Genomic DNA, 13,994 nt, shown 5'->3' on the forward strand with positions numbered 1-13,994 from the left:
TCACATGCATTGTGTAATCTATGACTGATGTGTCACAATTGGCTGATGGCATCAAATGACCCATTGCCAGTGCCCCCTAAGGCGGTTATTCCCCCTTTGTAAACATAATGGCAGAGCTGATGTATGTGAAACTCTGACATTCTTGCACCATATATGGATTGCCATACTTAGTTATCACAATCCACTCTCAAATGGTATGCTGGCAGTGTTTAACCTTATCATACAGTGCTAGAGCACAGACGTTGCCATGGCCCATGACATGTGTGAATTAGTGATGGATGTGCATGACTATCCAAACTTCTGACTTGCATTGCTTAAATATTAGGATATGCGAAGCCCATGTCTATACTGGCACAGTGACACTCCATTCTGGTTGCACCCGACCTGTCCACATGCATCGCATGCAGCACGCCAACACATCTGCTACTGGCATTCAAGTGCAGTGGACAGTAATTAGTTAGCCAATGGGGTACTCACCAACAGGCCCACCAATCACCATACCAAGATGGTCAAGTAGATCTTGCTCCATGCCCACAAGGTCAGCCCAGCAATGCTTCAGGTGATGGTCATTGCGACTGGTGTGGTATACCCTCTTCAGGTGGTGGAGCACCTTTTCCCACTGCTGCCGCCCTGTCTCCGTACGGTAGCCCTGGATCACACGGCCACCCATCTCTAGCATCAATGGGAGGCAGTGGGCTACAAACCAAATAAATCCTCCCAGCTCCTCCTCCCCCATTCTGGTCAGCTTCCCTCTGCCAGACATTCCACTGGGGTACAGGTAGGAATAAATGTTATTCTTTAAACAAAAATAGGGACTGGGAGATTGATTGGTCCAGTGCACAGTCTCCCAAAATGAACCTGTAATATCAATATAAGTGCACTAATTGAGTTCTATTCAGCAAAAAATAAACTATACAGGGTATTTTAGGAGAGCCCTCAAGCACCCACTAGGGTGACAGGTATCATCATTGGGCTTACTCCTCGCCAGACTGGTGCTGCAATGCCTGGCGGGCCACCCAGCATTCTGGGTGGCTCTCAACCATTGTTAAATTGCTAACAAAGGAAGTCTGGGAAAGAGACTGACTAAGAAACGGAGAATATAAAGGAGAGACAAAAAACTCTTAAAATTAGCTCAGAACCTAAAACATTATTTTAATGTGTTAGAAACTAGGTCCAGGCTAAGATTAAAAACAGGAATATAGGAGTGTTACTGGAAATAATGTACCATTACACTCTCTAATTAGGGAAGGTAGTTTACCTAGTCCTACATGGTCAACATGTTTCGCGTCTATAGTCGGTCACAAAGTGATCCTTTGACGCTTCTTCAGGACCCACGAAAAAAACTTGTTATTAAACTACTTCTCCTATGTATCAAAAATAATCAAGTGCACAGAAAGTCACTTACAGAGTAGAAGACAGAGTATGTCTAAGTCAGTAGTTCAGTACAGTCGCCCATCCCATATTAGAGATTGGGCTCCCTAGGTCTGCGCTAGCATCAACCAAGGAGATCGAATTAGTTTGCTCCTTGAAGGATCCGGAAAACCTGCCCCCGTGCCGCGCGCCTGAAGATATTATATTGATATTACAGGAATAAATGTTAGACAGTACAATGGAAAAAAGAGTAATGAAAAGAAACTGAACACCAAAACATTCTATAACCCAACTAACCCACCTATAGGACTAACCCAGACAGACACCAGACAGCACAAGTGCAAGGTAAAATACACTGAACACAACAAATTCACAGATACTGGGATAAATGAGAATGAAATACAACAGTAAGCACGATAGGAGGGACAACACAGGATAGAATAAAACACAAGAAGACACCACCAACTCCAAAACACAACCACACAGTCAAAAGAGGCACAGACTGTAAAGAAAAAGTGAAAGTACACCCACTGTACCATGCCTCTAAACAGGACATCCCATTACATCACTTCCTGTGTCCTTGCGTCATGTTTTCTGTTGTGCGTGTATTTTTTTTGTCACATCTGATATTTGCGTGAGTATTTCTGACACATTATTTATGTGCATCTATTTATATTGACGCATAACCTTTATGCATTGATTTAACAGTAAATCAGCATGGTGAGGAGTGCGAAGGGGGGAAATACACTAAGGGTCCATGGGTCATGCAGTTTGCGTTTGCGGATATTTCCAACACATTTGCATCTCTTTTTTTTACTCTAATCGTGATTGCGTGATTTTGAGATTTGTTGATGTATGCACCCTGTATCAACATAAGAATTGTATGTGCTGGGCTGCACTATGGCATTTTGTGTATGGCCACATGTTGTAGTCCATTGTACAATGTGATTTGTGTGTGATTGTTGTGTTACACCAATGTGTCTAATACAGAATCAGCAGCATGCAAATGTATACACGTCATGCATATGTCTGTATGTGTGACAACAGTGTATCCACATATGTATGGCAGTCAGTACTATGCAAGCATCATGGTATGTGAGTGTGATTTGTGTTCATTTGTGTTCATTTATGTGCTGTGTCTAGTTGTCTTACAGAGCATCACATTTCATGCAACATTCACAGCTCAGTGATTGTAAATGATGGCTGATGCTTGCAAATTGGCAACTGTTATGCGACAAATGTCTCCATATGTTGATTTTGAGTATATGGATGACATGTGTGGACTATACATATGTCTGACATGCATACATCCATGCTACATTCTGTGATTGACACACTCTGCCTACCTTCCTACCATTTCATGTATTGAGCACAATAGCCAGTTGAAAATCTGAGCATTTTGCTTTGTATTACAATTACTTTGTGGTGGACATGCAGTGTGTTTTCATCCATTCTGATGTGAATTCCAGAGACATGTTGGTACAAAGTGTGAGGTCCTGTGTACCCTGTGACAGGATTGGGCACCATGGCAGTGGCAGATGTGATTTGCATGGATTTACTGCGCATGCTCCATTTCTCCCATTGCCTGCCATTGTCACACCTGGGCTAATCATGTTGGACATTGTTACCAATAATGTTACCACCTTGTCACACATGTCCCATGTATCCTTTGCAAATCTGACACTGAGTTGTGTTAGTGGTCTGTTCAAACATTACCTTACCACCATATTTTGACATCCACTGCCTCATGTGTGGACCCCTCTTTTAGTTCATTTTTAGGCATGTTGTTGTTGTGTGTGATGTGCTATTGTTATACAAGTTGGCAACGTGGATGTAAATTACATGTAGTGGTCCATACACTGTTTCCTTCAGTTGTCACATTCAAGTGATGGGGCTAATTGTGATGTGTGTGATGGTAGCAGTTCACTCTTACACTTCACATGTGATGTTGCTACAGTACTCAGCAAATTTGTATTTGTGACATGCTCCCTGAGGTTAGACTCATAATCCTAAAGTATATGCTGGGGAGATTGAAGACACTGAAGCCAGATTGTGAGGATGAGTGAGATGTTATTGACAAAATTTACAAGGTGAGTTATGTGATGATTATGTGAAGAAGTTCTGTACAATTTCGCAGTCTGCTGCATATACCAGCAGCTGTGTTGTGGACTTCCTCCACATTTACTTCTCCACCATCGTCCTCCTCCTCCTCCTCAGGCAGGTCATCAATCTGCTCATATAGTGGTACGTTCATCCTTACACATATGTTGTGCAGGATGGTACAGGTCAATATGATCTTGCAGACCATTTCTGGGGCATATAGGAGGCACCCTCCTGTGATGTCCAGGCACCTGAATCTGCACTTCAGGAGGCCAAATGTTCTCTCCATAATGGTCCTCGGATGTCACTAATTATATGCATACTCTACTGCTGCGCTTGGGTTGTGAAATGCGGTCATCATCCATGGCTGTGTGCCATGACCCTGCAAAAGATTACAGGAGTAAATCATTGTGAGGGCTTGCAAGATGTCAGTCATGTAGCATGGAAGTTGATATTAGGATCTGGTTGTGGCTCATATGTATTCGTGTTTTGGGGTGAGCTCCTAACCTTGTGGGATCTTTCCTCAGCTCTAGGTTGTTGGACATGACAATCTTGTGTATGGGTCTAGGATCTAGAACACTTGATTTGGATTCCACACTGATAGTCATTCTGTAGGTACCATGCATTTTGTAGTGCACTTTTGTATCAGTGTGCTATCAGTAGAGGGGACATGCCACATCCTGACAACACAATGGGGTCAGATGTGGTGGCAACATGGTGGCACTACAGTGTGTGGACATCCCATCCCTTTTGACATGTGTCATTGAAGATGAGGTGCGACACTTAGAGCCCGATATATGAAAAGTTAGCACTGTGTTTATGGCATTTTTTATGCAAAAGCAGTGCAAACTTACAAAATACACTTATATTTTGTAAGTTTGTGCCGCTTTTGGGTAAAAAAACTTACGTAAATGCAGGGCTAACATTTAATAAATCAGGCCCTTAGGGCCTATGAAATTGGTTAGTGTGGCTGCACAACATGTCTCCTAAATTGGCTGCTGTGTCCTGCAACATTTCAACAATGCAAGGATGCCCCATGTGTGACATGTTACTTGGCAACCCCTTGTTGTCCCCTGCACCAGTTGCACATGTGTAGCCATGCACCCATGCTACCGACCCTACACCAGGGTACTTGGCTATCTGCCATGTGGAGATGGATGTATCAGTGTTGTACGGTACACCGCCCTGGACATATGCTTTTTTGATGGCCAATTGGATCTTTCTGTGTGCAGCCGTATACAGCATACATTTGTGCCACAGTCATCTGAGTTCATAGCACCATCTACCTCCTATTTGCAAACTGCATACTGCACCCCTGGGGTTGTATTGTTTTGTTGGCACTCCCACAGGTCTTACGGGACAGCAACATGAGAGTCTGCACCTTCATGCTATGTATCTTGTAGAGACAGACCTGCAGCAAGAAACATTGCACACCCCTTTCACGCTACATGATACATAGGAGGGTGGCCAATTTAGAATGTGGCTTAAAGTAATGTAGAGATGGTCATCTGCCAAGATGTACATACAGTGCAGGGCATGAATATGAAACTGTGGGCTATAACGTTGTTCCCTTGGTGTTCCAGAGTGACAGCTAATGTTTGTGTCAACCATGAGGTGTCAAAGGTTGTGTATCTCATTGTCACTGGATGATCAACATAACTAGCAGTGTCTCTCCTATCTTCCAAAACAATACTGTGCATTTCTACTGTCAACACATGCATAGTGCAGGCTATGGGATGTAGCTCAGCTACTTAGCAAATGTGTCCCTTGGCACAGTGCATGTGAGGTCAGTGATGTTCTGTTGTATCCTACTGGTTCCCACTATGACATCCATGATCTGAACTATCTCACTGTGTCTCTGCCCCCTGTTAGGCCATTTCTTATATCTGGTACAAACATGATGGTGTTGTGAGTCAGTGAGTATTGCATGTGAGGTTGCACTACAGGGACTGTGGTTACACTTCTAACACATCTGGCACTTGGTATGTGTTGGTGATTGATCTTGTATTCCAATGTGTGTGAGCCACTGCGTAATGCAGTTGTCTATGCACACTACAGGTAAGTTAGGTATTTGTTGATGAGATGCAGTAGGTATTGGCGCAAGTTATGTGGTGTTTGATATTTGTTCTGACAGTGATTAGTACATGACTCGAGACACCTTTGCTTATTTGCAAGTTACATGACATGGCCATGGTGTATGCCCTTGACATGTCTGTGCTATTGTTTGTTTGGTGTAGTGTGTGTGATGTGTACATAGTGGACAACCTGAGGTCGGTGTAGCTCTGCTGTTTTCAAAGGGTACATGTCTGTACCTATCTCTCCTGTGGTGTGCCTGTGACGTTGTGGGTGTGTTACATATGTGTGGGTGTTTGTATTGGTGTTGTGCACTGATTGTGCATGTTGCATGTTGCATATGTGTTATCACCTGCACATGTATGTTACCCTGGCCATATATTACCGTAGTGCTGTGTGTCTTGTGTGTCCGACAAGGTTGGAGTGTTGTGTGTACATTACTAGATTTGTATACTTACCCACAAGTAGGCCATTTACAAATTGTCCATCCTGGAACTGTTCATTGATCGTACTGTGCCGGAATATGTAGGCATCATGGACACTCCCAGGATACTTGGCCAAAATGTTTATGAATAATCCGCAGTGGTCCACTGAGCCCTGCACATTAATGGGATGTGTGTGCTTGTGATTCCGGTATAAGTGCTCTGTTGCTGCAGGTGGGATGAGCCGACAATGGGTGCAGTCCATTGCACCTAGCACATGCAGGAAGCCATGGATTTGATAGAACCCCAGTTTGTTCTCCTGCTGCTTTTGCTGGGGATTGCAGAAGCTGATGTGGCTGGGTGTCAGGGAGATGATGGCATCTAAGACCTTTGGCAGGAATACAGAGAATAACGGCTGTGATACACCACCAACCAGTGCACCCGTTGTTTGGAATGAGCCACTTGCCAGCATGTGCAGGACAGCAAGCAGCTTTGTTATAGGTGGTATGTTTTGTGGGGTCTACAGGCTGGCTGCAATTTGCAGCTCAATGTGGTGCAGCAGTTGTATTATGGCTTGCTGGTTCAGTCTATAAGTCCTAATGATGTCCAGGTCCCTGAGGCCAAGGAGGGTTGCCCTGGCTCTGAAGAGCCTCTTCTGCTTTCTGTGTTGCCTTTCTGGGCTGCGTTGTGGTTGTGGTGATTGCTGGAGTTGTTGCTGTCCTCTGCACCGTCTAGCAAGCTGTATCAGTATCACCTCCATCTTCTCCTGTGGATTGTGATGTTGCTTCTGTGTGTTTTCCTTAAGTAGTGGTGTGTTTGACCCATTTTAATGCCTGCCCTGACCCAGGTGTTAAATTTTGATGTAAATCGGTGTTTGAGTCATTTTTTAGGTCCGCCTCCCACCTGTGCTTTTTTTTTTGCCCGGAGGGTATTAATATGGCGCTAGGGTGTTTAAGTCATTTTTTGGGACGGAAACGCCTACCCATTGACGCAAGGAGGTTTCACACATCCGAAAATTGATGTTAACACTATTATTTTGATGCTAGATGGGTCTAGCGTCAAAATATAAATATGGAGTTAAGTTTGCACCAGATTTGCATCAATGAAAATGACACAAATCCGGCGCAAACAGAGTACAAATATGGGCCAGAGTATAAAATGGGAACATCACAGATTTACACTGTGGGCAGATAAAGTTTGTAAATGAAAAACACATTCAACAGTATATTTGCTGGTCTTGGTAGCATAGTTAACCTTCAAGAAATCAAAAATCAATACCAAACCTCAAGCTACAAAAAATAATCTGTAGTTACAGCTTTAGCGCATTTTTTTCCAACAAGACACTTCTAGTAATGGAGCACTTTCAATTACATGCTTACCTTTAACGCTGCTAATGCATCATTGTTAATGAAATTGTATAACGAAAGGCGAGATCCAATTTAATGGGTCCATGTGTAAGCTAGTTAGGCAGGGAGATAAATTGGGACATAACCAGATGAAGGTTAATTATGCAATTTCTTTTAAACAAAAAAGTCATGCCATATTTTGTGGAGCTGGCACAAGTCCCTAAAGTCTCCATCCTGTTTAAAAATATTATCCTATTCGGCAATGGAAATATTCCTAAATTCAGAGATAACATTTTTTAACACGGCCTTCCCGAAACCAACCCTGATAATTATTTATCAAAGCATTGCATATCGCTGCTTTTCATTACTTAGCGCAGGGGCATTACTTAGCGCCTTTCAACCACCCAAGGTATCTGACGCTAAGCCCTATTTACTTTAAAAAGTAAGCACGGTTTAGCATCAGAAAATAGTGAACACTTCAACCAGGTGCTATCACAGAGAAATGTTTTCATTTCACCTTTCTTTTCCTACTTTGCATGTGTTATCTGCACCGTACAGCACACATACATGGTGGGAAAACGTTTAAGGTCAGTCTCTCCACAGCCTTCTGTACTGAAAGAATATCCTTCCAGTACAAAACCTATACTAGACTCACACAGACACCCTTGCCCTATGGTGCAAAGGTGTATGCGTGGAGCATGGCAGCTAATTTCACCACCGGCGCAAGGAAGAGCATAGGAGAGTGCCATATTTCTGTAAATATGGTGCTCTCCTACTCTCTTCTTCTCATAAAACACAGCACAGCTTTTTGCCTGCTGTGCTAAGCTGCACTGCATGAGATGTAAGAAGACATTCCCACTTCAGTTCTAGAACTGTCTGCTCTATTTTATGTAATTTCCACTTGCTGAATACATAGCCCCTTATTTAGACCTCTTGGATGGTCTTAACTACCAATAACCTGGTGGAGGGCTGTTGGCCATATTTAGAGACCCCATCTACCTAGTGAGGATCTCTATGCTGTGAAGGAAGCAATTTCAGCAACTGCTCCTTCATAGCATTGAGGGTTTGGAGAGCAGGAGCCAATGTCTAAAGCACTCACAAAGCAAACATTTTTGTTCACAGAAAGCAAAACTCCAAAGCATTAGTTTGTTTTGTCTGAACAAAAAGTATATGTTGCCAATGTGCAGGGAGCTTTTTCCTTGTGTGTGGAGGCCATTTGACATTTTACATAGTTATGAACATGATGGAAGAGAAAGATAAATATCAGGGAAAATGAGGGACAAAAGTTAAAAACACTGTGACCCAGAGGCCCTGTTAAAGCAGAAATCTCAGCTATATTATAGTCACAATAGACTAGATAGCGGATTTCATCCGACTCTAGGTTGATGAACCGAACCGAATTTGCTTTAGAGTAAACTTCATAGAGAAAACATCCTAGACATCAAGCAATTTATTATGCATCATTAAAAACACACCATGATCAATGCGATCAATAACCACACCAGTTTATTAAGAAGTTACAATGTTTATTTCCCTATGTTAACAATGCTAAAGTCATGAATAATTTTCTCAGACTCAATTGATACATGTAAAGAAACAATAAAGGCTGATTTAGTCGACGAATGAACCTAAGCATAATTAATGCAGTTAGAATCAACAACTCAATAGAGAATACACAAAACCATAATAACAGAATCTGTGCAAGAGAAATTGAATACATTGAGTAATTATAAGTGTTAGAAATGGGGTTGGCAGTCAGGTTACCCCCTGTCCAAGCAAGGACCCTCACTCTAGTCAGGGTAAAAGAGAATCACCCTCAGCTAACCCCTGCCTACCCCCTTGGTAGCTTGCCACTAGCAGTAGGCTTAACTTCAGAGTGCTAGGTGTAAAGTATTTGTAACACAGTAACTTAACAAAAACACTACAAAATGACAAAACACAGGTTTAGAAAAATAGGAAATATTTATCTAAACAGAACAAGACCAAAATCACAAAAATCCAACATACACAAGTCAAGTTATCAATTAAAAAGCAAAAAGAGTCTTCATGTAACTTTAAACACACACTACCACTGTTAGCGTGAAAATGTACCTTGGGTGTGTCAAAAATAACCCTGCACGGGCAAGTGTGCATCAAAAAAGTGCTTGCGAAGCGTCAATTTCACTCTCGAGTGAGACCTTGCATTGTTTCTCCTTTAGTCGGGTCGGCGTGCGTTGTTTCTTCTCTCTGCAGGAGAGCGATGCGTTGATCGGGTCAGCACTCCCGAGTCTGGGCAGACCTTGCGTTTGTTTTTGCGTAGGAAATCCAGCTGCACGATGATCTGAAAACCACGCAGAGCGGGTTGTGATCTCACCAGCCTCTGTCAGCAATGCTGTGCGTCATTTCACCAGCCCCGGGTGTCGATCTTCGGGTCGCGTTGCAGCCGAGCGTCGAATTTCATCCGCGAAGCCGGTGGCGCTTCGATTTTTCAGCCGCAGATCGGAGTCGCATCGATCTTTTCCCCTCACGGCGTTCTGTGCGTGGATTTCTCACTCTTGGGCTGCCAGCTTCTCCTTTCAGGGTTCCAGGAACTGGATGGGCACCACTTGGCAGAGTAGAAGTCTCTCCGGAGACTCAAGGTCCTGGCAGAGAGAAGTCTTTGCTGTCCCTGAGACTTCAAACAGCAGGAGGAAAGCTCTAAATTAAGCCCTTGGAGATCTTCACAAGATGGAAGGCACACAAAGTCCAGTTTTTGCCCTCTTATTCTGGCAGAAGCAGCAACTGCAGGATAGCTCCACAAAGCATAGTCACAGGCAGGGCATCTCTTCTTCCTCAGCCCTTCAGCTCTTCTCCAGGCAGAGGTTCCTCTTGGTTTCCAGAAGGGTTCTAAAGTCTGTGGTTTTGGGTGCCCTTCTTATACCCATGTTCTCCTTTGAAGTAGGCCTACTTCAAAGTAAAGTCTCTCTTGATTGTGAAATCCTACCTTGCCAGGCCAGGCCCCAGACACTCACCAGGGGTTTGAGACTGCATTGTGTGAGGGGGGGCACAGCCTTTTAGGTGTGAGTGATCACTCCACCCCTCCCTCCTAGCACAGATGGCTCATCAGGAAATACAGACTACACCCCAGCTCCCTTTGTGTCACTGTCTAGTGTGAGGTGCAACCAGCCCAACTGTCAAACTGACCCAAACAGGGAATCCACAAACAGGCAGAGTCACAGAAATGGTATAAGCAAGAAAATGCTCAGTTTCTAAAAGTGCCATTTTCAAACACACAATCTTAAAGTCAACTTTACTAAAAGATGTATTTTTAAATTGTGAGCTCAGAGACCCCACATGTCCATCTGCTGTCAAAGGGAATCTACACTTTAATCAGATTTAAAGGTAGCCCCCATGTTAACCTATGAGAAGGACAGGCCTTGCAACAGTAAAAATTGAATTTAGCAATATTTCTCTGTCAGGACATATAAAACACAATACTATATGTCCTACCTTACCCATACACTGCACCCTGCCCTTGGGGCTACCAGGGCCTACCTTAGAGGTGTCTTAGATGTACGAAAAGGGATGGTTTAGGCCTGGCTAGTGGGTACACTTGCCAAGTCGAATTTACAGTTACAACTGCACACACATACACTGCAGTGGCAGGTCTGGGACATGATTACAGAGGTACTTAGGTGGGTGGCACAACCAGTGCTGCAGGCCCACCAGTAGCATTTGATTTACAGGCCCTGGGCACCTCTAGTGCACTGTACTAGGGACTTACTAATAAATCAAATATGACAATCATGGATAAACCAATTACATACACATTGTGTAAAGGAACTCTTGTACTTTAGCACTGTTTAGCAGTGGTAAAGTGCCCAGAGTGCCAAAAACAGCAACAACAGAGTCCAGCACACATCAGCAACCTGTGAAACACAGGCAGAAAGTTAAGGGAGACCACGCCAAGGATGGAAAGTCTAACAATAAGTATAAGAGTAACACCTCACTAACCAGTAAAAAGCATTAACATGTTGGACTTCATGTAAAAGATTTAGTAGCACAAATTTAGAAAACATCTAGCTATGGCGCTATAAAAAATAAGCAGCAGTATTAAGTCAGTAGCAGCTGGTACCTGGAAAACAAAAGACACATAACAATAAACAGCTCATACATTTACACAATTTCTAAGGTTATCAGCAACAACGTCTGCTTCATCAGGAGGACAAGAGTGTCAGAATCAGGACCAAGAATAAGGGTAGGGGACTGGTTAAAATTTGGACTATAAGATTTCTAAACCATCAAGAATTAGTTCAGTATTGAACAGGCATAGTAAACTCAGAAAATGATAAACACCAGTATGTCAGTAGACTAACTGGCAAAGCATGAAATGTCAAAGTGACAGATCACAAATAGTAGAGTCTCTGGAACCAGGATACAAGAGTACGAACGAAGAGTTCTGACTCCAACAGAATAACAACTAATAAAGACCCTAAAACTAATGGTGACTGTACATTAAATTAAGCTTGTTAAACTCTTGTGTTTGGCTTAAACATAAGGTGAGAAAAATATACCCAATGAGAAAGTTAACAGATATCAAAATTATATAGAATGTTAGCTCTAAGGTCTTCTATTGGCTATTGCTCCATTGACAAAACTCGAACAATTACAAAAAGTATCTTGTATGCTCCCTTCCCAAGTTGCATCTGTAGGGCCTTTTGTTCAACACCTTCCAAATACACTGTTGCAGGACGATGATTACAAAATATGGAAACATTTCTTGTCTCACCATTTCCTCGAGGGAAAACCCATGAATTAGAAACATAACCACAGACAAGTATGCAAGTTCAATGAAAGAAGTCTATCAGGAAACGGAGGTGAAGTCATAAGAACAGAGTTCACTAGAAACATTTAATACAGATAACATTGCACAGTGGCCTAGCTTCTAATTCAGACCCAACAGAGACCACGAAATACTCATTTTATTTTAGCATTTATTTTAGCAGAGAACCCGCTCTTAAAGAGACAGAATATATTTCATCACAATGTTCAACATTAGATAACATATGCAGACCTTTCACTTGATGGTGAACACTAAGCAGATCACAGTTTTCATAAACATAAATTTATAGATGAATTATTTCACACATTAGTATATACGTATGATAACGTAAAGACAACATTATTTACGTCAAGATCTCAGCTCTCACAATCTCTCCTCTGATGACTATATATGTCATCACACAAGTGCTGAAGTTTCTCAGTGGTAACTATAACGGGAGTTTCTGCTCAATGTTTAAGGCTGAACATAGCAACTTAATCACTTCATTGTTGTTGAAGTGGCTTTCTCTATCTGATTCCAAAGAGACCTGGAAACCGAAACGTGGAATTAATTCTCTAAGTAGTAACTTCACTACTGCAAGACTGTCATTTCTCCTTGTCATCACACAAAAACCCAAATAAATGTATTTATTTCATTTCATCATTCAGAATTTAGTCACATCTACAATTCTATAAATTTTCTTTCTCCATTAATTTTTCCCATAAAGTTTTTCCATTTGAACATCTACCCTCCTCTGATTCTCTAGAAATCTTCTTCTTTTGATTGTTTAAAATAATTTGTACATTCCCCAAATTCCAATTAGACAAAGCACAATAATTGAGATCCATTTTACTAATTTCAACACAATACCTTCTCCTAGGTTGCCAAGCCAATTTCCAGTTGAAACAATTCCCTTGCCGGCCTTTTCCCAAATAGTGGTTTCCATTAATTCTTTTAGTTCTGATTCATGGTTAGATACATTCTTTGTTAATCAAACCTCTAACTAAATTACTATTGTCCGGTATGTATGGACAACAGTGACGCGGACCAAGCAATTTACAAACTCTGCCCTCTTTTGCTAAGAGAATGTCTAATGCAAGGTGCTTCAGAAGAGCCATAGCTCTTGTCACAGCCATTTCAGTATCTAAGAGGGGAATAGCTCCTGGATAATCCGTTAACATGTTATCCACAACCGTGGACAACTTTTGTAATTCAGTAAATTTAGGAAACTTACCCAAGTCATCAAGTTGATACATTTTTGGGAAAACTATGCTTAAATCACATGTATCATACTATCCACTAGGATGACGGTAATAAGCATTTTTCCCACAGATGTAATAGACTCCAGGCACCCGTGGGTCTTGACCATTCAGCATAAAGGTCCATCCATTCCTAAACAAAAACACGTCTACATTCACTCATTCCCACAAATCTTCTATCTACACTAGACTGTGGCCCGTATAAACTAAGCTATCCTACATGTAGTGCATCTAAAGTTAGTTTCCATTGTTTAGTAATGTCAGTATAAGCATGATCTGTTTCAGAACTTTGTAAAACTAATCTCTTATCTATCTTTGCTTTAATCGCTCTTCTCCTATCCACTGTGTTACCTAGAAAGCTCTTTTCTACGGGTGAAAGTAAACAGGTCAAATTATTTTCATGGGCGAATTCGGTCCCAAACGTTAATGTAGGTTTGAAGAAACCCTTTACTATCTCAATGTATAAACCCTTGCTATCTTATTGAGATCCTTAATGATAGGCAGAAAAGAAAACACAATGTCTACTTTTAAGTAGAAATACTGAATATACTCTTGGTTATAAAATCGTGTTAGTAAAAGACAATTTATGCCATAAGTTAGAGGCAGACTATGATAGGAAATTCCCTCCTCAACAGAGGCTGCA

This window comes from Pleurodeles waltl, chromosome 2_1 (genome assembly GCF_031143425.1).
Source record: "Pleurodeles waltl isolate 20211129_DDA chromosome 2_1, aPleWal1.hap1.20221129, whole genome shotgun sequence".
NCBI lineage: Eukaryota > Metazoa > Chordata > Amphibia > Caudata > Salamandridae > Pleurodeles > Pleurodeles waltl.